Raw genomic sequence first — 26,135 nt, 5'->3', positions numbered from 1 at the left:
AACAAATTTTTTATACGCGCGTGTAATAACATTGCCAAACGATAAATACATGTCTATGTTCGCATTAATGTTTTTGCGACAACCAGGCTCTCTTGGACCTCCCAAAATATATCGCACATAAATAAAAATTCGTTTACAGTAATCGATGACTTTAATCATATTTATTGGCATGTTTAGGTTGTGAAACTGGTTGGTTGGAGTTCAAAGGTCATTGCTTTCTACACGTTCTAACCTTGTTTCGTGGTACGATGCAAAGGTACGTTTACAAATTGTTTCTCATTTTCTATGGATTAAAAAAAATGAGTAGACTTGATTCTCACAACCAACTTTGACCTATTTTTCAAAGTATTGCCTGCGTATTAAAATTTTTCTCAAAGAATCAGTATTGTTGGTTTTCACAAACGGAACTGTTTATGTTTGCTATATTGTTTAAATTAGCTTTTAACAAAAACCAATATTATTTTAGGGATGCCATAATACAATCTGTCATCTTATTTCAACCCACAATTCCCCGTGCGTTTTTATGCCTGAATACTAGAATAAGTGGAATTATACTAAGTACTGCACCATCATTCATTTTCATATATTACGTACACGTCATGTATTGTGTATCTTCATGCCAAAAAAATTGTTTTTTTTATTCAGCTTGTTTGCAAGAAAAAATGTTCACACCTAGTTGAGATCAACTCACTGGAAGAGAGTAACTGGCTAGCTTCAACTTTTCTACATAAAGGTACATGAAGTAAAATACTTTGTTAATACAGTGTTACCTTACTGAATTCAAAAAGAAAAGAAAACAGATTATGAGCTACGATATTTAAGTTTGACAAAATAATAACAAAAAGTAGTTATGTCAAGTACTATGTTCGCTAAAGAGAGATAACATTATAACATTACTTGACTTATCAATATACATGCATTACTTTAATTTTTCTTTCATAAAGATATCTGGGGATATTCACTTTTCTATTTCATATATCTGTCACTTTAAATGAAGTCATGTTCATCGAATTCGGAAGGGCATAAACCACAGATATGATTAGCAGAGGTGTTATCATCCGAAGACAATTTACGTAAACTTATTACATGATTGATAGCGATATTAAATCCAAAATGCTACACTTTAAAAAAATTACTATCGATAAGGACATAATTGGTTCATTGTAATGAATCTGCATTCTAACATCATATGAATTAAACCTAAAACATAACACCTTCTCTCATACAATTATGAAAAAGTTTTCAATGTGTCAGATAAGCGTATGATTCAGAATATTTTTTCATATACCCTTCAGTAACCTGCGGTGCAGATGAGTTCTTTAGTTGCACATCTTGGATCGGTGGCAATGATATGAATGTCGAGGGCTCGTACGTGTGGGACCATTCGAACACATCGTTGATTTATACCAACTGGCATCCGCAGGAACCCAGTCTGTTACATCCAAGTGATGCATCCACAAGAGATTGCATTGATCTACTGAGGTCTGGGCGTTGGAACGACCGACCTTGTCTTTATTCGAACACGTTTATTTGTGAGAAAAAATTTGGAGACTAGTTTTTTTTGTCTCAACGTAGTTTCTAAAAATAGCTACGTTGATTTTAAGCTTATGGTTTGTCAAAAAAAATAAACAAACAGACTCTGCATCAATATCATGCTTGCGTAAATAACTTACTATTGCATTTTTTTAATACAATCCTTTTATCATCAATAAATTGGTACTCATGAAGACAAAGTTTAAATGGGAAGCTTTTACTAAACCTTCGATAAAATATTTGTCTGCCAATGTACGAAATTTGTTATTTTGAAAAAGAAAATTCAAAGAAACATTATAAATAATGTGTTTCATTTTATTTATTTCTATTTCAAAGCACCATGCAAACAAAACGAAAAAAAAAACTAGTATCATTATAGGTGTTAGTTCATTATCATTTGATAATTGAAGCAATATCTATTTTGAAAACAAAACTTTAATTTCTTAATGCTTTTATATTAGACATTCTTTCAGTAAATTAGTTTCGGTATCAATTTATGCATAGTTATTAATATTATTGCATTAATAGTCATCGTTTACATAATTTATTTAACAATTATTTCAATTATATAACTATATAGAGCCGTACGTTCTATGATAATTTCAGTTAGAGACTCAGATTGGGTAATGCTGTTATAGATAGAAAATTGAAATACTTCCACGATTTGTTTTTTAAATTTTTAAATATTTGTTTTTACAAAAACAAAAACATAATATTGTAACGTGTAGGGGGTAGACTATCTGTCTGACGTTACTATGGGATAAGGGTCTGCGTAGAATCAGACCTCGGAGAACAAAACAGATTGACACAACGTATTTACAAGATCTTGGTCTTCCTGGAGCAGGCTATGGATGAAACCGAGCACCGTCTCAATTAGATGTCTTAGACCTGTGACCCAAACCAAAGTCTCTAACCAAGTGCCCAAGCACAAGGTCTCCGTGCTACCTGGTGAGCCTTTACCAGGTTACTTCTCAGTAACAAGGGTATCTGCACTACTACTGGGTCTATAGCCAAGTTCCCTATAGAGGATACCAACACCCCTTGTAGCCAAGATGCTCAACCGAGGATACCAACACCTCGAAGAGCCCGATACCCTAGATAAGATGCCAACACTTCTCTTATCTGAACCCACTGTGTGTTTAGCTTTCCAAGTTCTCTGCCGAGCTGTAGCTATCGATAGAGGATGCCAACACCACTATCTCCGTCGAGAACGTAACCGCTACCAAAGTGTTCAACACTTTTCCTCGCACAGAGTACTCAAAGACAAGAGTTTCAGAGAGACGTACACAGGTTAAAACCACGTAATCAATCTCTCTCACACACACACGGAAGAGCCTTATATAAATAAACTGCTCTAAACAATAAATGGGTGTTTAGTTTCATCCATGCCATATTTTGAATAAATACTACTGTCTGTGTTATACAGAAACCTCTGTTATCTCTAAATCTAAGTATTTATATACAATGATTAATATTGTAAAGAAGATCAAATAATATACTAATGATTAGAGATAATTAACAAGCATTTAATGATGTAAATCTATATAACTAAGGGAGGTAACTCTATAACAAAAATGCGTGCCTCGCTACATTACCCCCTCCCTAAGTTTATGAGCCCTCGCATAAAATATGTCTTTGCCTAAGACAACTGGCTAATATCTAACATAGTCTTGCAACCAGACTGGTGGTCTCCGTGTTCGCTTATTCTCTGAGCAAACACCCTCGAGATTGCTTTCCCTATCCGATTCGTCTCCATCGGATCTTGGTAACTCATCATCATCATCATCCTTTAGATCTGCATCTACTTCTTCGTCTGCCAACACTTGGGACTTGTGTAGCTTCAGTCTGTCTGCATGAATGACCTGTAACTTGCCCCGATATCCACAGTCTACCTCATAGAGCAGGTCAGACTTCTTGCCTACAATAGTGTATGGCCCTCTCCAGTAACTAGTAAACTTGGGACTGTGGCCTACCTTCCTCTGTGGGAAGAAAACATACACTTTGTCGTTCTTAGCAAAGCGTTGCCAGTGCACCTTTGCATCATGGTACCGCTTTTGTCTGCGCATTTCTTGCCCCGTGTGATAACGCACTGCACTATGCGCTTCTTCCATACGAGCTTTTAGCTCCCATGCCCATTTATGCTGTGGAACTTCATTAACATCTGGTGGCATCTCGTACATAATATCGAGAGGTGTCGCAACCTCTCTCCCAAGCATCAGAGAATTTGGAGTAAACCCCGTAGTCTCATGCTCTGCAGACCTGTATGCCATCATAACGTACGGCAAGTGAACATCCCAGTCTTTATGGTGTTCATCTACATAGGCGCTAAGCATTGTTGCTAATGTTTTATTAAAGCGCTCGACCATGCCGTCAGACTTGGGGTGATACGGCGTTGTCCTTGTCTTCTTTATCCCTAGAAGCTTGCAGACCTCGGTAAATAAGCGACTCTCAAACTGCGAGCCTTGGTCAGAGTGAATTACATAGGGAACCCCAAGCCTCACAATGAATTGTTCCACAATAATTTTTGCAACGGTTTCAGCTTCCATGTTCTTCATTGGAAAGCTTTCTGTCCACTTGGAATAATAGTCAGAAACTAGATTCGATCTCGTTGCGAGCAACGAGTGGGTCTTCCGTTCAATAATTTATTTTCACATGATTTAAAGTTTTTTTTAAATTTTCAAAAAATTCAAAATTCATCCAATCATTTCGAGAAAGATGTCGTTTGACGCAGAATTCTAAGCGCAACTTAGATATTATGTTTAAAAATTATTCTGATGTCATTTAAACACGATTTCATTAAATTTAAATTTATTTAAAAATTTAAAAATCATCCAATCATTTCAAGAAAGATGTCATTAGACGCAGAATTCTATGCGCAACTTAGATATTATGTTTAAAAATTAGTCTGAGGTAATTTAAACACGATTTAATTAAATTTAAAATTTTCAAAAAATTTAAAAACCATCCAATCAATTCAACAAAGATGTCATTAGACGCAGAATTGTAAGCGGTCTGAGGTCATTTTAACGCGATTTAAATAAAATTAAAATTTTTGAAATTTTTTAAATTCATCCAATCAATTCGAGAAGGCTGTCGTCAGACGCAGAATTTTAAGCACAACTTAGATATCATGTTTTAAAATTAGTCTGAGGTCATTTTGACGCGATTTAAATGAGTTTAAATTTTTTTAAAAATTTAAAATTCATTCGATCAATTCGAAAAAGATGTCATCAGACGCAGAATTTTAAGCGTAACTTAAATATTATATTTCTAAATTAGTCTCAGCTCATTTTAACATGATTTAATTAAATTTAAAATTTTCAAAAAATTAAAAATTCATTCAATTAATTCGGGAAAGATGTCATTAGACGCAGAATTCTATGCGCAACTTAGATATTATGTTTAAAAATTAGTCTGAGGTAATTTAAACACGATTTAATTAAATTTAAAATTTTCAAAAAATTTAAAAACCATCCAATCAATTCAACAAAGATGTCATTAGACACAGAATTGTGAGCGCAACTTAGATATCATGTTTCAAAACTAGTCTGAGGTCATTTTAACGCGATTTAAATAAAATTAAAATTTTTGAATTTTTTTAATTTCATCCAATCAATTCGAGAAGGATGTCGTCAGACGCAGAATTTTAAGAACAACTTAGATATCATGTTTTAAAATTAGTCTGAGGTCATTTTAACGCGATTTAAATGAGTTTAAATTTTTTTAAAAATTTAAAATTCATTCGATCAATTCAAAAAAGATTTCATCAGACGCAGAATTGAAAGCGTAACTTAAATATTTTGTTTTTAAATTAGTCTCAGCTCATTTTAACATGATTTAATTAAATTTAAAATTTTCAAAAAATTGAAAATTCATCTAATTAATTCGAGAAAGATGTCATTAGACGCAGAATTCTAAGCGCAACTTAGATATTATGTTTACAAATTAGTCTGAGGTAATTTAAACACGATTTAATTAAATTTAAAATTTTCAAAAAATTTAAAAATCATCCAATCAATTCGAGAAGGATGTCATTAGACGCAGAATTGTAAGCGCAACTTAGTAATCATGTTTCAAAACTAGTCTGAGGTCATTTTAACGCGATTTAAATAAAATTAAAATTTTTGAAATTTTTTAATTCATCCAATCAATTCGAGAAGAATGTCGTCAGACGCAGAATTTTAAGCACAACTTAGATATCATGTTTTAAAATTAGTCTGAGGTCATTTTAACGCGAATTAAATGAGTTTAAATTTTTTAAAAAAATTTAAAATTCATTCGATCAATTCGAAAAAGATGTCATCAGACGCAGAATTGTAAGCGCAACCTGGATATCATGTTTTAAAATTAGTCTGAGATCATTTTAACACGATTTAATTAAATTTTAAATTTTTAAAAAAATTAAATTTCATCTTATTTATTCGAGAAAGACTTCATTGGACACAAAATTGTAAGCGCAACTTAGATATTATGTTTTAAAATTAGTCTGAGGTCATTTTATTACGATTTAATTAAATTTAAAATTTTCAAAAAAATTTAATTTCATCCCATCATTTTGAAAACGATTTTATTAGATGCAGAATTAGAGTGCAACTTAGATAATATGTTTTAAAATTAGTCTGAGGTCATTATTACACATCCATTGAGTTTTAAAATTTAGCTTCCGTACTCGGAATTTCCGGACAATGATTTTCCTCGTGAGGCTAGATGTTCATGTCATCTATCATTTATGAAAATATCAGCTTCTTATCTTTGCTTGTTTTTGAAGAAATGCGTGGACAAGGAGAATTCGTAAAAAACGTGTCCTATATTTTGACCCCAGCTAGCTTCCGTACTCGGAATTTCCGGACAATGATTTTCCTCGTGAGGCTGGATGTTCATGTCATCTATCATTTCTGAAAATGTCAGCTTCCTTTCTTTTCTCGTTTTTGAGGAAATGGGTGGACAAGGAGTATTCGTAAAAAATGTGTCCTATATTTTGACCCCAGCTAGCTTCCGTACTCGGAGTTTCCGGACAATGATTTTCCTCGTGAGGCTAGATGTTCATGTTATCTATCATTCCTGAACATTTCAGCTTCCTATCTTTGCTCGTTTTTGAGGAAATGGGTGGACAAGGAGTATTCGTCAAAAATGTGTCCTATATTTTGACCCCAGCTAGCTTCCGTACTCGGAATTTCCGGACAATGATTTTCCTCGTGAGGCTGGATGTTCATGTCATCTATCATTTCTGAAAATGTCAGCTTCCTTTCTTTTCTCGTTTTTGAGGAAATGGGTGGACAAGGAGTATTCGTAAAAAATGTGTCCTATATTTTGACCCCAGCTAGCTTCCGTACTCGGAGTTTCCGGACAATGATTTTCCTCGTGAGGCTAGATGTTCATGTTATCTATCATTCCTGAACATTTCAGCTTCCTATCTTTGCTCGTTTTTGAGGAAATGTGTGGACAAGGAGTATTCGTCAAAAATGTGTCCTATATTTTGACCCCAGCTAGCTTCCGTACTCGGAATTTCCGGACAATGATTTTCCTCGTGAGGCTAGATGTTCATGTTATCTATCATTCCTGAAAATTTCAGCTTTCTATCTTTGCTCGTTTTTGAGAAAATGTGTGGACAAGAACTTTTTAAATAATGACAAAATGGCGGATAAGTCCGAACCGGAAGTGATTTTTACAAAATAAAAAAAAGCGTATCAAGTTTATATAATAATAGATCGATGCTGAAAATTTGACTAAAATCGGACCACCCAACTCCGAGAAATCTTCTGCACAAAAATTGTAAAGAAAAGAAAAAGAAAAAAAACTAGACACGATCTCGTTGCGAGCAACGAGGAGGTCTTCCGTTCGATTTTTAGAATGAAATATGACATCATCGACTTTGATTTTCGACAACAAAACATGTTATGAACAAAAGGAGTGAAGTACTAATGCTTTATTGTATTGCTTTTTATAAGTTCTCTTGCTTTTTTAAATACTTGCATTTCTTTCAATTAAGATAGAAAAGATCAAACTTATTAACTTCTGGTCCCTCAAAAACCCTAATTGGGAAAATCATTATATTGTTGGGATATATAAACGTATTATACCTAATCTAGCTTTAATAACCTTTCACAAAATATCCCTCAATAAAGGGCTATAGATAAAAGATTTTAGAGCTCTTTGATCCCCTAGTTTAAGGGGCAATCCCTTTTTGTTGAATTCAAATGAAAGGTCATTTAATTCTGAACACATTTTGTCAACAAGTGTTTAGAAATTCGTTACCGTTTTGGAGATATCTAAGAAAGAAGGTTTTAGGGGCCGATCTTTTGAAGGTTGCATTTTGTTGAGAACATCATTTTGAACAACTTTTCTTCGTACTGCATTACAAAATATATTTCCTTTCTGAGATATGGGTGATCAAAATTTAGGACTTTTGGCCCCTAAAACCCTTAATTACGTAACACATGATAAAATCATTACATTGCTTTGATACATAACTATAAGATAAACACATTTGCTTCTATAACATTTCACAAAATATCCCTCAATAAAGGGTAATAGATAAACGACTTTAGAGCCTTTTGCATCTTTTTGAACAACTTTTCTTCTGTACTGCATTTCAAAATATTTTACCTTTCTGAGATATGGGTGATCAAAACTTGGGACTTTTGGCCTCCAAAAACCCCAAATTACAAAACACATGACAAAACCAATACATTGCTTTTATACATAACTGCAGGATAAACACATTTGCTTCTATAACATTTCACAAAATATCCCTCAATAAAGGGCTATAGATAAAATACTTTAGAGCCCTTCGGTCCCCTAATTTTAGGGGCCAGTCCCTTTTTCTTGATATCAAATGAAAGGTTATTTAATTCTAAACAAATTTTGTTCAACAAGTGTTTAGAAATTCGTTACCGTTCTGGAGATATATGAGAAGGAAGGTTTTAGGGGCCGATCCCATCACTCTTTATAGGGGCCGTTTAACGAAATTTTGAAGGTTGCATTTTGTTGAGAACATCATTTTGAACAACTTTTCTTCTGTATTGCATTACAAAATATATTTCCTTTCTGAGATATGGGTGATCATAATTTTGGACTTTTGGCCCCTAAAAACCCTTAATTACGTAACACATCATAAAATCATTACATTGCTTGAATACATTACTATAAGATAAACACATTTGCTTCTATAACATTTCACAAAATATCTCTCAGTAAAGAGCTACAGATTAAAGAATTAAATGCCCTTTGGTCCCCTAATTTAAGTGGCCAGCCCCTTTTTCCTGATATCAAATAAAAGGTCATTTAATTCTACACAAATTTTGTTCAACAAGTGCTTAGAAATTTGTTACCGTTCTAGAGATATATGAGAAAGAAGGTTTTAGGGGCCAGTCCCTTATCTCCTTTTAGGGGTCGTTTAACGAAATTCTGACCGTTGCATTTTATTAAGAACATCATTTTGAACAACTTTTCTTTAATACTGCATTACAAAATATTTTTCTTTTCTGAGATATGGGTGATCGAAATTTTGGACTTTTGGCCCCTAAAAACCCTTAATTACGTAACACATCATAAAATCATTACATTGCTTGAATACATAACTGTGAGATAAACATATTTGCTTCCATAACATTTCACAAAATATCTCTCAGTAAAGAGCTACAGAATAAAGACTTTAGAGCCCTTTGGTCCCCTAATTTAAGGGGCCAGCCCCTTTTTCCTGATATAAAATAAAAGGTCATTTAATTCTACACAAATTTTGTTCAACAAGTGCTTAGAAATTTGTTACCGTTCTAGAGATATATGAGAAAGAAGGTTTTAGGGGCCGGTCCCTTATCTCCTTATCTCCTTTTAGGAAATTCTGACGGTTGCATTTTGTTGAGAACATCATTTTGAACAACTTTTCTTCTGTTCTGCATTACAAAATATTTTTCCTTTCTGAGATATGGGTGATCGAAATTTTGGACTTTTGGCCCCTAAAAACCCTTAATTACGTAACACATCATAAAATCATTACATTGCTTGAATACATAACTGTGAGATTAACATATTTGCTTCTATAATCTATAACAAAATATCCCTCGGTAAAGAGTTATGGGTAAAAGATTTTAGAGCCCTTTAGGTCCCTTATATTAGGGGCCAGCCCCTTTTTCTTGGTATCAAATGAAAGGTCATTTGATTATAAAGACATTTTGTTCAACAAGTGTTCAGAAGTTCGTTACCATTCTTGAGATATCTGAGACAGAATGTTTTAGGGGCCGGTCCCTTATCTCCTTTTTGGGGCCGCTGAACCAAATTTTTTAGGTTGCATGTTGTTAAGTACATCATTTTGAGCATCTTTTGTTTAATATTGCATTTCAAAATATTTTTCCTTTTTGAGATATAGGTGATCAAAGTTTTGGACTTTTGACCCCTAAAAACCCTTAATTACGTAACATATGAGAAAATCGTTATACTGCTTGGCTTTATATCTGTAAGATAAACATATTTGCTTCTATAATTTATAACAAAATATCTCTCGGTAAAGAGTTATGGGTAAAAGACTTTAGAGCCTTCTAGGTCCCTAATTTGAGGGGCCAGCCCCTTTTTCTTGAGATTAGCAGAAAGGTCTTGTAAAAATAACCTTTTTTTACATTACATGTTTTAACAAAATATTTTCCAGAAAAGAGATAAAAAGAGAAAAGCACAAAAATTCACGACGCTTTTTTAATGTCAATTTTCGAGCCATAGCGAGCTTTGGCGCCAGAAGTGCTAAACATACAAAACAACAATCATGCAAAACTTCAATCTTTCCTTTACCTACCGTAAAAATTTGAGCTTAATATCTCTTATAGTTTAGGAGAACAACAGAAGACAAAATACCCATATAAAAATTAGAAAAATCTCAATATCTCAAAAACGGATATGACGTCATCAATACAAAAAATTTCCAATCAAGTTCAGACCACTATCTATCACGTCCTAAAATTTGATTGAAATCGGCCGAGCCGTTTCTGAGAAATCGCGTGCACAAAAAACGGCAGAAAAATAATAATAACTAGACACGATCTCGTTGCGAGCAACGAGGAGGTCTTCCGTCTGATTTTAGAAATTGAGATTTATGTTCGATCTTGATTTTGCTATTTAACAGCTATACATGATTTAAACAGGAAAAGAGGATCTTCATTTAAAGTGCCTGATACTATTTTGTTTCAGGTGTAAGAGTTTTGTTCAACAAGTGTTTAGAAATTCGTCACCGTTCTTGAGATATCTCAGAAAGAATATTTTAGGGGCCGGACCTTATCTCCTTATTGGGGCCGCTGAACAAAAATTGTAAGGTTGCATGTTATTAGGTATATTATTTTGAGCATCTTTTCTTTTATACTGCATTTCAAAATATCTTTTTCTTTTTGAGATATAGTTTATCACATTTTTGGACTTTTGACCCCCTAAAAATCCTTAATTACGTAACACATGAGAAAAATCATTATAATGTTAGGCTGCACAACTGTTAGATAGACATATTTGCTTCTATAATCTATTACGAAATACCCCTCGGTAAAGAACTATAAGAAAAAGACTTTAGAGCCCTCTAGGTCCCTAATATTAGGGGCTAGCCCCTTTTTCATGGTATCAAATGAAAGGTCATTTGATTATAAAGACATTTTGTTCAACAAGTGTTCAGAAATCCGTTACCATTCTTGAGATACCTCAAAAAGAATATTTTAGGGGCCGGTCCCTTATCTCCTTATTGGGGCCGCTGAACCAAATTTTTTAGGCTGCATGTTGTTAAGGACATCATTTTGAGCATCTTTTCTTTTATACTGCATTTCAAAATATTTTTCCGTTTTGAGATATAGGTTGTCAAAGGTTTAGACTTCTGACCCCTAAAAATCCCTAATTACGTAACATATGAGAAAATCGTTATACTGCTTGGCTTCATAACTGTAAGATAAACATATTTGCTTCTATAATTTATTACAAAATATCCCTCAGTAAAGAACTATAGTAAAAAGACTTTAGAGCCCTCTAGGTCCCTAATATTAGGGGCCAGCCCCTTTTTCTTGGTATCAAATGAAAGGTCAGTTAATTATAAAGACATTTTGTTCAACAAGTGTTCAAAAATTCGTTACCATTCTTGAGATTTCTGAGAAAGAATGTTTTAGAGGCCGGTCCCTTATCTCCTTATTGGGGCCGCTGAACCAAATTTTTTAGGTTGCATGGTGTTAAGTACATCATTTTGAGCATCTTTTCTTTTATACTGCATTTCAAAATATGTTTCCGTTTTGAGATATAAGTGGTCAAAGTTTTGGACTTCTGACCCCTAAAAATCCCTAATTACGTAACATATGAGAAAATCGTTTTACTGCTAGGCTTCATATCTGTAAGATAAACATATTTGCTTCTATAATTTATTACAAAATATCCCTCGGTAAAGAGTTATGGGTAAAAAAGTTTAGAGCCCTTTAGGTCCCTAATATTAGGGGCCAGCCCCTTTTTCTTGATATCAGCAGAAAGGTCTTGTAAATATAAACCTTTTTTACATTACATGTTTTAACAAAATATTTTCCAGAAAAGAGATAAAGAGAGAAAAACACAAAAATTCACGACGCTTTTTTAATGTCAATTTTCGAGCCATAGCGAGCTTTGGCGCCAGTAGTGCTAAACATACAAAATAACAATCATGCAAAACTTCAATCTTTCCTTTACCTACCGTAAAAATTTGAGTTTAATATCTCTTATAATTTAGGAGAACAACAGAAGACAAAATACCCATATAAAAAATAGAAAAATCTCAATATCTCAAAAACGGATGTGACGTCATCAATACAAAAAATTTCCAATCAAGTTCAGACCACTATCTATCACATCCTAAAATTTGATTGAGATCGGCCAAGCCGTTTCTGAGAAATCGCGTGCACAAAAAAAGGGGAAAAAATAATAATAACTAGACACGATCTCGTTGCGAGCAACGAGGAGGTCTTCCGTTCGATTTTTAGAATGAAATATGACATCATCGACTCTGATTTTCGACAACAAAACATGTTATGGAAAAAGGAGTGAAGTACTAATGCTTTATTGAACCGCTTTTTATATAAGTTCTCTTGCTTTTTTAAATACTTGCATTTCTTTCAATTAAGATAGAAAAGATCAAACCTGTTTACCTCTGGTCCCTAAAAACCCTAATTGAGCAACGCAAGAGAAAATCATTATATTGTTAGGATATATAAACGTATTATACCTAATCTAGCCTTAATAACCTTTCACAAAATGGCTCTCATTAAAGGGCTATAGATAAAAGATTTTAGAGCTCTTTGATCCCCTAATTTAAGGGGCCAGTCCGTTTTCTTGATATCAAATGAAAAGATATTTAATTCTAAACACATTTTGTCAACAAGTGTTTAGAAAATCGTAACCGTTCTGGAGATATATGAGAAAGAAGGTTTTAGGGGCCGATCCCTTATCTCCTTATAGGGGCCGTTTAGCGAAATTTTGAAGGTTGAATATTGTTAAGTACATTAATTTGAACAACTTTTCTTCTGTATTGCATTTCAAAATATTTTTCCTTTCCGAGATATGGGTGATCGAAATTTTGGACTTTTGGCCCCAAAAAACCCTTAATTACGTATCACATAATTAAATCGTTACATTGCTTGGATACATTACTGTGAGATAAACATATTTGCTTCTATAACCTTTCACAAAATATCTCTTAGTAAAGGGCTACAGATTAAAGACTTTAGAGCCCTTTGGTCCCCTTATTTTAGGGGCCAGCCGCTTTTTCTTGATATTAAATGAAAGGTCATTTAATTCTAAACAAATTTTGTTCAACAAGTGTTTAGAAAATTGTTACCGTTCTCAAGATATATGAGATAGAAAGTTTTAGGGGCCGATCCCCTATCTCCTTATACGGGCCGTTTAACGAAATTTTGAAGGTTGAATATTGTTAAGTACATTAATTTGAACAACTTTTCTTCTGTATTGCATTTCAAAATATTTTTCTTTTCTGAGATATGGGTGATCGAAATTTTGGACTTTTGGCCCCTAAAAACCCTTAATTACGTAACACATAATAAAATCATTACATTGCTTGGATACATTACTGTAAGATAAACATATTTGCTTCTATAACATTTCACAAAATATCTCTCAGAAAAGGGCTACAGATTAAAGACTTTAGAGCCCTTTGGTCCCCTAAGTTGAGGGGCCAGCCCCTTTTTCTTGATATCAAATTAAAGGTCATTTAATTCTTAACACATTTTGTTCAACAAGTCTTTAGAAATTCGTTACCGTTTTGGAGATATATGAGAAAGAAGGTTTTAGGGGCCGGTCCCTTATCTTCTTTTAGGGGCCGTTTAACGAAATTTTGAGAGTTGAATATTGTTGAAAACGTCATTCTAAACACTTTTTCTTTTACACTGCTTATCAAAATATTTTTCATAAAGGAGATATAGATGATCAAAGTTTTGAACTTCTGATCCCTAAAAATCCCTAATTACGTAACATATGAGAAAGGCATTTTATTGTATGGGTACATAACAGTAAGAAAAACAATTTTGCTTCTATAATTTATAACAAAATAACTCTCAGTAAAGAGCTACAAATGAAAGACTTTAGACCCATTTAGGTCCCTAATTTTAGGGGCCAGCCCCTTTTTCTTGGTATTAAACGAAAGGTCTTATAAATATAAACATTTTTTGCTATACAAATTTTAACAAAATATTTTTGAGAAAAGAGATAAACAAAGAAAACCACAAAAAATCATGACTTTTTTTAAATCTCTATTTTCGGGTCCAGGCGAGCTTTTAGGCTCTTTGAGCTACAAATTGATGATTGCCTTTAGACATATCTTCAATCTTTCGTCTATCATTCCTGAAAATTTGAACTCAATATCTTTTACCGTTTAGGAGGAGTTCAATGGACAAGCAGACCCTCAAAAAATCACTAAATCGTCAATATCTCAGAAACGGAAATGACGTCATCAATATAAAAAATTTCCAATAAGGTTCAGATCAACTTCTATTAGATCTGAAAGTTTCATAAAAATCGACCAAGCCGTTTACGAGAACTTGCGTGCACAAAATTTGTAAGAAAAAAAAAGAAAAAAAATAATAATAATAGGGAAAAAGAAACAAAGCAAAAACAATAAGGTCTTCCGTTGGAAACGGAAGACCTTAATAAGAATAGGGAAAAAGAAACCGAAGAATAACAAGAAGGTCTTCCGTTGGAAACGGAAGACCTTAATAATAGGGAAAAAGAAACAAAGCAATAACAATAAGGTCTTCCGTTGGAAACGGAAGACCTTAAAAAGTGAAAAAGAAACATTACAATAATAGAAGGGTCTTCCGCTGAAGACGGAAGACCCTAATTACCAAGATATATCTATTCCCTTTCTCTGTCATTGGTAGTTCTCCAAGTATGTCAGTGGCAATACGCTCCATTGGCACTCCTGTCTGTGTTATCTGCATAGGCGCTCGTTTGTTTTTCTGACACCCTTTTCTTCGGCTACATTTGTCGCATCCAGCGATGTATGCCCGAACATCAGACTGGATCCCTGGCCAATAATAGCCCTGACGGATTTTTGATATTGTCTTAGACTCACCAAGATGTCCTGATGATCTATTGTCATGGTATTGAGCCAGGACCGTGCGTCGCTCACTGTATGGCACAATGGCTTGCATCTTTGTACCAGCCCACTTCCGATACAAAATGCCGTTGTCAATGGTCAGAATTTCGAACTGAGACCAAAGTGACTTAAGGACTCGTCCTTCGCTGCTGATTGTAGCATAATCGGGTTTCTTTCCACTCTCGACCCATTGCTTGACCATCTTTAAGCGTTGGTCACTATCTTGGAGACTTTGCATAGACATGGAGGAAGGTTTAACTTCGACATGAGAGACAACTGGTGCAGTTTCACGTTCCTGGTCCGCAGTAAAACCACATTGCTTACATGGTTTGCGACTGAGTGCGTCAGCATTAGCATGTTGTTTGCCGGGACGGTGTTCAATTTTCATATCAAAAACGCTTAGCGACTCCAGCCACCGAGCCAACTGTCCTTCGGGGTTCTTGAAGTTCAGAAGCCAACGCAAGGAACTATGGTCTGTGCGAACTGTAAACTGCTTTCCATACAGAAAATGTTTAAAATACTTGGTAAAGTAGACAACTGCGAGCAACTCTTTTCTGGTGAAGCAGTACTGGCGCTCAGGCTTAGAGAGAGTACGACTAGCGTAGGCAACGGGCCTTTCTACACCGTCAATGCTCTGAGATAAAACGGCCCCTATCGACATATTGCTGGCATCTGTATCCAGGATAAATTCATGGCTAAAATTTGGCATTGCCAGCACAGGTGCCTTACATAGTCTCTCTTTTAAATCAAGAAAGGCTTCTCTGCATTCCTTTGTCCATTCCATGGCACTTCCTTTCTCTGTAAGCTTGGTCAGCGGTTTGGCTCTTTCAGCAAACTGTGCTATAAACCGTCTGTAATACCCACAGAGACCAAGGAAAGAACGCACCTCGCTCACATTGCATGGCTCGGGCCAGTTTTTCACTACCTCAACTTTCTCTGGATCTGTTGAGATCCCTTCCTCTGAAATGATATGTCCCAGGTACAACACTTTCTTGGCGAACAATGTACACTTCTTAGCTTTCAGTTTAAGGCCAGCATCAAGAAGTCTATCAAACACAGTTCTTAAATTCTGGATCATGTCTTCAAATGTCTTCCCTACGAGGATAATATCGTCTAGGTAGATCAAGCAGGTTTCCCACTGCAAACCTGTCATAACTTTCTCCATCAGTCTCTGAAATGTTGCCGGTGCGCAACTTAGACCAAATGGCATTTTCTTAAATTGAAACAGCCCTTTCCTTGTCATAAATGCTGTCTTTGGACGGTCTTCTGGCTTAACTGAGACTTGCCAATACCCGGAAAATAGATCGAGAGTACAAAACCACTTGTTGCCTGACAAGTTATCTAATGACTCGTCGATCCTGGGAAGCGGGTAAGCATCCTGTATTGTCACTTTGTTAAGCTTCCGATAGTCAACACAGAAGCGTGTGGAACCATCCTTCTTACGCACTAAAACTACTCCAGCTGCCCATGGGCTTGACGACGGCTCAATGATTCCATCCCTGAGCATCTCTTGCACATGCTCATCTACGGTATCAGCTGAGTGATATGGGAGCCGACGCAAAGGCTCTTTTATTGGTTTGGCATTACCGACATTTATCTCATGTTCTACAACATTGGTAGAACCAAGCTCAGAGTTGTCCTTTGCGAACAAATGATTATATTCTCTTAGAAGACTCCACACAGCTTCTTTCTGTTGGTCTGACAAGTCCTCACTGCAACGACCTAACAAACTCTTCAACTGATCATCAAGGCCTGAGGACTGTGTGGCACTTTTGTGCACGATACCAACATGTTCAACAGGAGTTATCTGAGCCAAGAGCGTTCCTTTTCTGACTAAGCATGATTCGTCAGAGGGGTTCAGCAATCTTACAGGTACTATGTTAGCACTCTGTACTAATGTTCGTCCAACAATTGCTGGTAAGTCGTTTCTATCTCTCTCCACAGGTTCAATAATACCATCACAATTGTAGAGACATTCGCCTTTAGGTACACAAATCTGACCAGGCACAATAACTTCTTGATTTGCAGGGATCGTAACTTGCTTCATATTCACAACCCTAAAGCAACCAAAATGACCTTTCTTTTCCATGTGAAATTTATTAAACTTCCCAAAACAAAGTTCTTGGTTCGGCACATCGACCATGCACCGATACTCTGTTAGGAAGTCTAGGCCAATGATACCATCGACTGTTAATTCAGCTACAGCGGCTGTGACATTGCATGAAAAATTGTCTATCTCCAAAACAAACGTTCCCTTTCCAGACACATTTAACAGTTTCCCACCTGCATCTAGTACATTCTTCTGCATAAGCTCTAGAGCAGGCATGCGGTCATGAGCAATTCTTTGGGCTATTGCTGAGGAAACAAGTGTCAGAGTAGCACCCGCATCAACCAGTAGGTTCACTTCAATGCCTTGAAGTCTGGACCGTAGAAACATTCCGGCTTCTACACCAATCGTATTGGCGCCTACCGAACCACTTGCTTTTCTTTGCTTTTCCTCATGCTGTTTAAAATTCCCAGCAATCGACTTCCGATTCTTTAGTGCAAAGCAGTCTTTGCGCATGTGTCCAGGCTTGTGACAGTAATGGCACTTTATGACTTTTCTCTTTGTATGCTCCCTTCTATCGTCACTTGCTGCCAAAGACGAGGGTTTTCTTTGTCGTATTTCGTCTACATCTCTTTGGAGCCTATCAAACTTGCTAGTGAGGTCTTTGATCATCATCGCTAGATCACTCTCGTTTGAACTTTGTACCTCGTTGACTGTTTCAGTCACTGTAGTTCTTAAATGGCTCTTATGTTCAGCCCTGTTGAATGCTTCCAACTCAACAGCTAACTTAACAGCTTCATTGAGGTTTGTGGGACGCGATTGTTTTATCCGGATTCGCATGTCAGAATCTACCAGAGCATCCACAAACTGATCTTTGGACAGGGTCTCTCGTATTTCTAAATTAGCCGTGGGGTATGCCAGATTCGCTAGTCTACGAATGGCTTGGGCTAGCTCTGGGAGTGATTCACCTGGTCTCTGCCGACGTTCTTTCATTTGCACCCTGTATAGCTCTGTCTGGCCTGGAGGAGCAAATCTCTCCTCAAGAACTTTAACTAGTTCATAATAATCAGGAATCGCTCCTTTGGGAAAGTTTCCAAGAACCCCCAATGCATTTCCTCTCAACGATACAGCTAAGTAAGTGCCCTTACTTCTCTCTGTCCAACCATTCAAATCTGCACAGGCCTCGAAGTGGCTATGGTAGTCCTGCCAAGGGATCGAACCATCATATGTGGCTGGCTTCATATTCACACCAGTAGATTTGTTCGCTTTTTCGCGTGTGTCATGGGCATCTCTCCTTATAGGAGATGGGAACCTGACTCTAGGTGCTTTGCGCACTGTAACGCTTGGAGCAAGGTAATCATCCTCTAAGAACTCAGTCATAGGATGAGCTTTTTCTTTTGGGTCCAGATAATCATCCTCTGAGAACTCCGTCCTGGGAGGTCTTTTGTCTTTCGGTCTAGCACCCATATCAGCATAGTTTAAAACCTCGTTGCTCTGCGCTCTTGGACTTTCACCGGGCTGTTGTGTCTGAGGCATTGCATTTGTTGCCAAGACTGGTGATGCACTTCGTCTTGGTGACATAGATGGACGTCCCGTGTCCATCCCAGAGTCGTATAAAGCAGGTTCCTTAGTTTCTCTTGGCAGAGGGGTTGAGTGGTCTCTCTGTGCCAAACTATCCTGAAGCTTCTTCAGCTTTTGATCTATGAACGAGATCTCTCTTTCAACTTCATCCATACTGACCTATTACAGTGTTTTGCAGCTCTCCGAAATCCCACCGCTGCCACCAAATTTTGTGTAACGTGTAGGGGGTAGACTATCTGTCTGACGTTACTATGGGATAAGGGTCTGCGTAGAATCAGACCTCGGAGAACAAAACAGATTGACACAACGTATTTACAAGATCTTGGTCTTCCTGGACCAGGCTATGGATGAAACCGAGCACCGTCTCAATTAGATGTCTTAGACCTGTGACCCAAACCAAAGTCTCTAACCAAGTGCCCAAGCACAAGGTCTCCGTGCTACCTGGTGAGCCTTTACCAGGTTACTTCTCAGTAACAAGGGTATCTGCACTACTACTGGGTCTATAGCCCAGTTCCCTATAGAGGATACCAACACCTCGAAGAGCCCGATACCCTAGAGAAGATGCCAACACTTCTCTTATCTGAACCCACTGTGTGTTTAGCTTTCCAAGTTCTCTGCCGAGCTGTAGCTATCGATAGAGGATGCCAACACCACTATCTCCGTCGAGAACGTAACCGCTACCAAAGTGTTCAACACTTTTCCTCGCACAGAGTACTCAAAGACAAGAGTTTCAGAGAGACGTACACAGGTTAAAACCACGTAATCAATCTCTCTCACACACACACACGGAAGAGCCTTATATAAATAAACTGCTCTAAACAATAAATGGGTGTTTAGTTTCATCCATGCCATATTTTGAATAAATACTACTGTCTGTATTATACAGAAACCTCTGTTATCTCTAAATCTAAGTATTTATATACAATGATTATTATTGTAAAGAAGATCAAATAATATACTAATGATTAGAGAAAATTAACAAGCATTTAATGATGTAAATCTATATAACTAAGGGAGGTAACTCTATAACAAAAATGCGTGCCTCGCTACAATATGTTATAGTTTTTCACAAAAATATTTTTTTTATTATTGTTATCATAAATATATACCTACATTGCTAATCCACCAAGGCTCTAGAATTACTTTAAATTGAATGTCGTCTTATACTACATCCTTTTTATACCAAGAGGAATTATCATTCAGTTTAAAGAAGAAAAAAACCCAAATCCTTTCTTCTTTTTTTTGTACAATGGTATAATTTGATGCTAATTTTTTTCAGCTTTATATTATCGAAAACTGTCAAACTTTTTTTAAGCATTTTGTTAATTCATAATTATTCTTAGCTTATTTCAGGTAGTATGTTGTGTATCTCAAAGGGCATTTGAAATTGATTGAAATGGGCATTATCTGATTCTATAGTAATGAGGTGCATGTTTAGATACAATTTTCTTTTACTAAGAATTAATTTCCTTATAAATAAAAAAGAAGCAGTAAAAAGGAAATTGTGTAGTTTTGTCAAATACTATTCTATATCATAACAAGTACATGTGTTTAATTTACAACATAATGATTGAATTAGTTAATTTGAAAAAAAAAGCTTTGAAATAATCAGAAAACCATAAATTGAATGCGTACTTTTTTAAAAACGAATAACATTTGCAACTTACTTAGAATTCGTCTGCCTATAAAGTTGTAACTCCCATGGTAACGATATCGAATATGACAGCGTAACATTAATCATATTGCTTGAAATCTTTAATGAAAACAGAGACTGCTTAATTTTCATGCACAATGTAACTGAAGTTTTGATACGCTATGCATATTCTCATATATTTCATCACCACTTGGCAACCCCATCAATATATTCATGTATAAAAACCTTATCAATATTGCTTTTATCATTAAATAAAGAAATCGAGGTACAAACATGTGTTTTTGTCCTAATGTACTTGTAGCTACATTGTGACATGCCCAATATTGTGACAATGAGCACATGGCGGATGCAACCGGTCAGCAGAGGATGCTCACTCCTCCTCGGCACCTGGCTCCGGGATCATGAAACTGTCTTAAATCTTAAGTTAGAATTAAGTCAATGAATTTGCACTTACATTTTAGGATTGTTCTTAAATTGGATCGCAAAAAAATGACTTAGGGTTAAGTCTGAAATATTGTCTTAAATCTTAGACTGCTATTAGGCAGACTTTAGTATACTTTAAGTATAAAGATTGTTACTAAGTAAGTTCAAAATGGCGACATTCGTTGGATTTTTAAGATTTCTTTGCTGATCATTTCTTCCCTCGTCCTCGGATTTTCTATTTATAGTATAGGGTTTTCATTTGCTATTGAAGTTATTTCTCTTTGTTAAAGTGAAAGTGTGTAAACACGTCTGTAAAATGACTGACATGTTATCCAGTAAGAAACTATGCTAATATTTGTGTGAAACATCTTTAAAATATAATTTTTTAACTTTGTGATATAGGATAATGTTTAGGATGCAGCCGATAGGAATCTTCAAACGAAGAAGAGTTCCAATTTTTAACAAATTCGGTCGTAGAATCGCGTGAGTTACTATGACCTCTAAGCTAAGACAAATCTTAGCTAAGTGTTTTGTGATCCACTTAAGAAAGCAATCTTAATAAAGTCTAAATCTTAGATTTAAGACAAAATTCTGACTTAAATTTAAGACAGCTTCATGATCCCATAGTCTGTTCCTACCTCTATCTTTTTTAGGTCCGCGTTGCTCTGCTTTGAATTGGTATTTCGTGTTATGGTTTTTGAGATGGTTGACGGTTTGTTATTGTCATTTTTTCATGTATTTGATCTTAAAAAATGAGATACATCTGTTATTTAACTAATCACCTGAATGACATGATTTTTATAATATATCTTTGTAACAAAGCTTGTAAAAAACAAAATGGTGTATATAATATCCGCTATTATTAATAATCAAAATAAACATCAATGATAGTTTTATACTCTTGAAGTGGTGTGAATCAGGTGTGGATATTAAAAACTCTAAAGAAATATAAGAAACTTTGCGGTAACAAAATCTTAATAAAATCAATAGCATCAAAACATACGGTTTTTTTCAATGCTTAATACAATCATCCCCAATGACAAATTAAAATCATTTTTAATATATTATCAGAGCATTTAAAAGGAACGTAAAAACGGTTTTAGTTTTGAAAGATAACCGAGGCCAAGTGTTATGATATCTACCCTAGATATTTAAATGAAATTTCTTGCATATAGTTTTACGGTTATATCAACTATTTAAAGATAAAAAAAATATATGTTTTCAACACCATTTTCCTAGGGGTGGTCTAAAAAGTTAGCACTATTTACTAAGGTACACTATAATAATTTGCTTTAAAAAGGCCTAATTTTTTACGTTTACCCAATCTTTTTTTTTGTATTTCTTCCCTAGGGATTTCCTTTTCTCTCATATTTATAAAAAATTATGAAATTAAAAAAAACAAGAGGCCCAGGGGCCACATCGCTCACCTGAGCAACAATTGCCTTAATTCTGATCAAATTAGCATTACAGTATCAACAATATCTTGACAACTGAGTACAGTAGATCTTGCTAAAAAAAATTGAAAATCTGCCAATTTTTATCCACCTCTTATTTTTTAGTAAAGCCCCTTTTGTTGTTGTACCTGTAAGAAGATTTTTCTCTATTCCTATAACCCCCCCCCCCTCCCCATTTCGTGGCCCCACTATTCTCTAGGGAATCATGGTTTCATCAAACTTAAATCTACCTTTAATCTCATAACCTGTGCTTTCACACTAAGTACTGAGTTTTGGACCGAAAACTTTCCCAGAATATTTTTAAGGATTGTAAAACTTGATCCCACAATTGTGGTCTCACCCTACGCCCGGGGACCATGATTTGAACAAACTTGAATCAACACTTCCTGAGGATGCTTCCATTTTAATTTGAGTTTTTCTGGCCTAATAGGTTTTGAGAATAAATTTTTTAAGATTTTCTCTATATATTCCTATGTAAAACTTGATCCCCCAATTGTGGCCCAACCCTGCCCCCGGGGACCATGATTTGAACAAACTTGAATCTACACTACCTGATGATGCCTCCACTCAAAGTTGAGCTTTTCTGGCCTAATAGTTTTTGAGAAGAAAATTTTTAAAGATTTTCTCTATATATTCCTATGTAAAACTTGATCCCCCAATTAAGGCCCCACCCTACCCCCGGGGACCATGATTTGAACAAACATGAATCTTCACTTCCTGAGGATGCTTCCATTTTAATTTGAGCTTTTCTAGCTGGCCTAATAGTTTTTGAGAAGAAAATTTTTAAAGATTTTCTCTATATATTCCTATGTAAAACTTGATCCCCGAATTGTGGCCCCACCCTACCCCCGGGGACCATGATTTGAACAAACTTGAATCTACATTACATGAGGATGCTCCCATTTTAATTTGAATCTTTCTGGCCCGATAGTTTTTGAGAAGAAAATTTATAAAGATTTTCTCTATATATTCCTATGTAAAACTTGATCCCCCAATTGTGGCCCCATCCTACCCCCGGGGACCATGATTTGAACAAACTTGAATCTACACTACCTGATGATGCCTCCACACAAGTTTAAGCTTTACCGGCCTAATAGTTTTTGAGAAGAAAATTTATAAAGATTTTCTCTATATATTCCTATGTAAAACTTGATCCCCCAATTAAGGCCCCACCCTACCCCCGAGGACCATGATTTGAACAAACATGAATCTTCACTTCCTGAGGATGCTTCCATTTTAATTTGAGCTTTTCTAGCTGGCCTAATAGTTTTTGAGAAGAAAATTTTTAAAGATTTTCTCTATATATTCCTATGTAAAACTTGATCCCCCAATTGTGGCCCCACCCTACCCCCGGGGACCATGATTTGAACAAACTTGAATCTACACTACATGAGGATGCTCCCATTTTAATTTGAATCTTTCTGGCCCGATAGTTTTTGAGAAGAAAATTTATAAAGATTTTCTCTATATATTCCTATGTAAAACTTGATCCCCCAATTGTGGCCCCATCCTACCCCCGGGGACCATGATTTGAACAAACTTGAATTTACACTACCTGATGATGCCTCCACTCAAAGTTGAGCTTTTCTGGCCTGATAGGTTTTGAGAAGAAAATTTTTAAAGATTTTTATCTATATATTCCTATGTAAAACTTGATCCCCCAATTGTGGCCCCACCCTACCCCCGGGGGCCATGATTTGAACAAACTTGAATCTACATTACATGAGGATGCTTCCACTCAAATTTGAGCTTTTCTGGTCAATAGTTTTTGAAAAGAAAATTTTTCAAGATTTTCTCTATATATTCCTATGTATAACTTGATCCCCCAATTGTGGCCCCACCCTACCCCCGGGGACCATGATTTGAACAAACATGAATCTTCACTTCCTGAGGATGCTTCCATTTTAATTTGAGCTTTTCTGGCCTAATAGTTTTTAAAAGAAATTTTTTAAAAGATTTTCTCTATATATTCCTATGTAAAACTTGATCCCCCAATTGTGGCCCCACCCTACCCCCGGGGACCATGATTCGAACAAACTTGAATCTACACTTCCTGAGGATGCTTCCATTTTAATTTGAGCTTTTCTGGCCTAATAGTTTTTGAGAAGAAAATTTTTAAAGATTTTCTCTATATATTCCTATGTAAAACTTGATCCCCCAATTGTGGCCCCACCCTACCCCCGGGGACCATGATTTGAACAAACTTGAATCTACACTACCTGATGATGCCTCCACACAAGTTTAAGCTTTACCGGCCTAATAGTTTTTGAGAAGAAGATTTTTGAAAAATACCAACAAATTTTCAATAATTCTCAATTATCTCCCCTTTAAAAAGGGCGTGGCCCTTCATTTGAACAAACTTGAATCCCCTTTACCTAGTGGTGCTTTGTGCCAAATTTGGTTAAAATCTGCCCAGTGGTTCTTGAGAAGAAGATGAAAATGTGAAAAGTTTACAACGACGACGACGACGACAACGACAACGCCAACGACGACAGACAACGGACAAATTGTGATCAGAAAAGCTCACTTGAGCCTTTGGCTCAGGTGAGCTAAAAATGAAATGTATAAATCGTGATCTGGTCGAGGGATAATATCAAAGTTGATTTTTTTTCTCTCCCAAAATGGCATACTGTGATTTCTATTGGTATATAAAACATATTTTTTCACGAAATAACACAATTAAAATGCTAGTATGTTTCTGTCAATGCTATTTACGCTTTTTTATTGAGTATGTATAGCTTCAAATACCGGAACACGATGATGCCTAGGCGACATTTTAGAATTTTACTAAATCAAGTTCATAAAATCACAATTTCTCAAATCAAATAATGAACGTGACATTTAATGTTTATTTGTATAGAAACACAATTCAAAGGAAAGTTATAACTTTGCACCTGCACGAAAATAAAAGAATGCGCAAAATCATGCTCAATCGAAAATTGTACTCGTCCTCATTCAGCTATAAAGCTACATAACAACTCTAATAACCAAGTAATTCCATTGCATCTTAACTTAATGAACACATTGACATAAAGATATTGGGGTTTTTTCCCGGCTTTTACTTGCTGATTGACATGAAACGATTTAAATGATATACAGGCACTATATTCAAACATTCAAAATCTTCACTAAAATATTTCTTTCATCAAACCGTTAAGTTTTAAGTGATGTAACAATTAAAAGAACATGGTTTATGAGATGAATGCACATTGTGCACGGTTAGATAAAAGTGTTCAATTATTCATGATCTCCACTGTCTGGTTGGGGGAATATATAATGAGTTTATTTACAATCTGAATGTTTGATATGATATATTTTAATTGCATGTTAAATGATTGTGTAAACTAAAATAAATAAAAATATTGCATCTGACAACTAATACGTCAAACAGAATTAATTATCTATATATCATTAATTCATTTTGTACAAAAGTGAGTATAAAATTACGATTTAAGTAACAAGGATAAACTTTATCAGCAAAAAATACAAGAGGCGAATTTCTAGACTGTCAATTTTAAATTGAAAAAAAGAGATAAGGCATTTTTTTAAAGAGCTTCTTTTTAATGCTAATTTGTAATATAATCGTAAGGAAACATATACAAGGTGTTTCCGTGATTAAGGGTTCTTGGTATTGTTATGAAACATCTCCATATTTGGAATTTTTTATCAAACGTTTTTACTTTTGCTACATGCAGGGTTCTTTTGAGGTCGTAAATTATAATTATCTGTATAGGTTTTCTTGATCAATTTTGATATGTAAAGTTTATTTTTTCTACTTTAAGTACAGGTACTTTTTTGGATCAAGAATAATTGTGTCGTTTTGGTATTATTTTCATTTACTTTTAAGTATGCAGATAC

General features: G+C 35.4%; 1 protein-coding gene across 2 annotated transcripts in view; it reads left to right on the top strand.

Annotated features, from left to right (window-relative positions):
- Positions 1-26,135, top strand: part of LOC105339984 (uncharacterized) — a 311,465-nt gene that overhangs the window by 133,271 nt on the left and 152,059 nt on the right. The window lies entirely within an intron of this gene.

The sequence above is a fragment of the Magallana gigas genome, chromosome 1 (genome assembly GCF_963853765.1).
Source record: "Magallana gigas chromosome 1, xbMagGiga1.1, whole genome shotgun sequence".
Classification (NCBI taxonomy): Eukaryota; Metazoa; Mollusca; class Bivalvia; order Ostreida; family Ostreidae; genus Magallana; species Magallana gigas.
The sequence above is the reverse complement of the archived record's forward strand: the minus strand, read 5'-3'. Positions and strand labels throughout refer to the sequence as shown.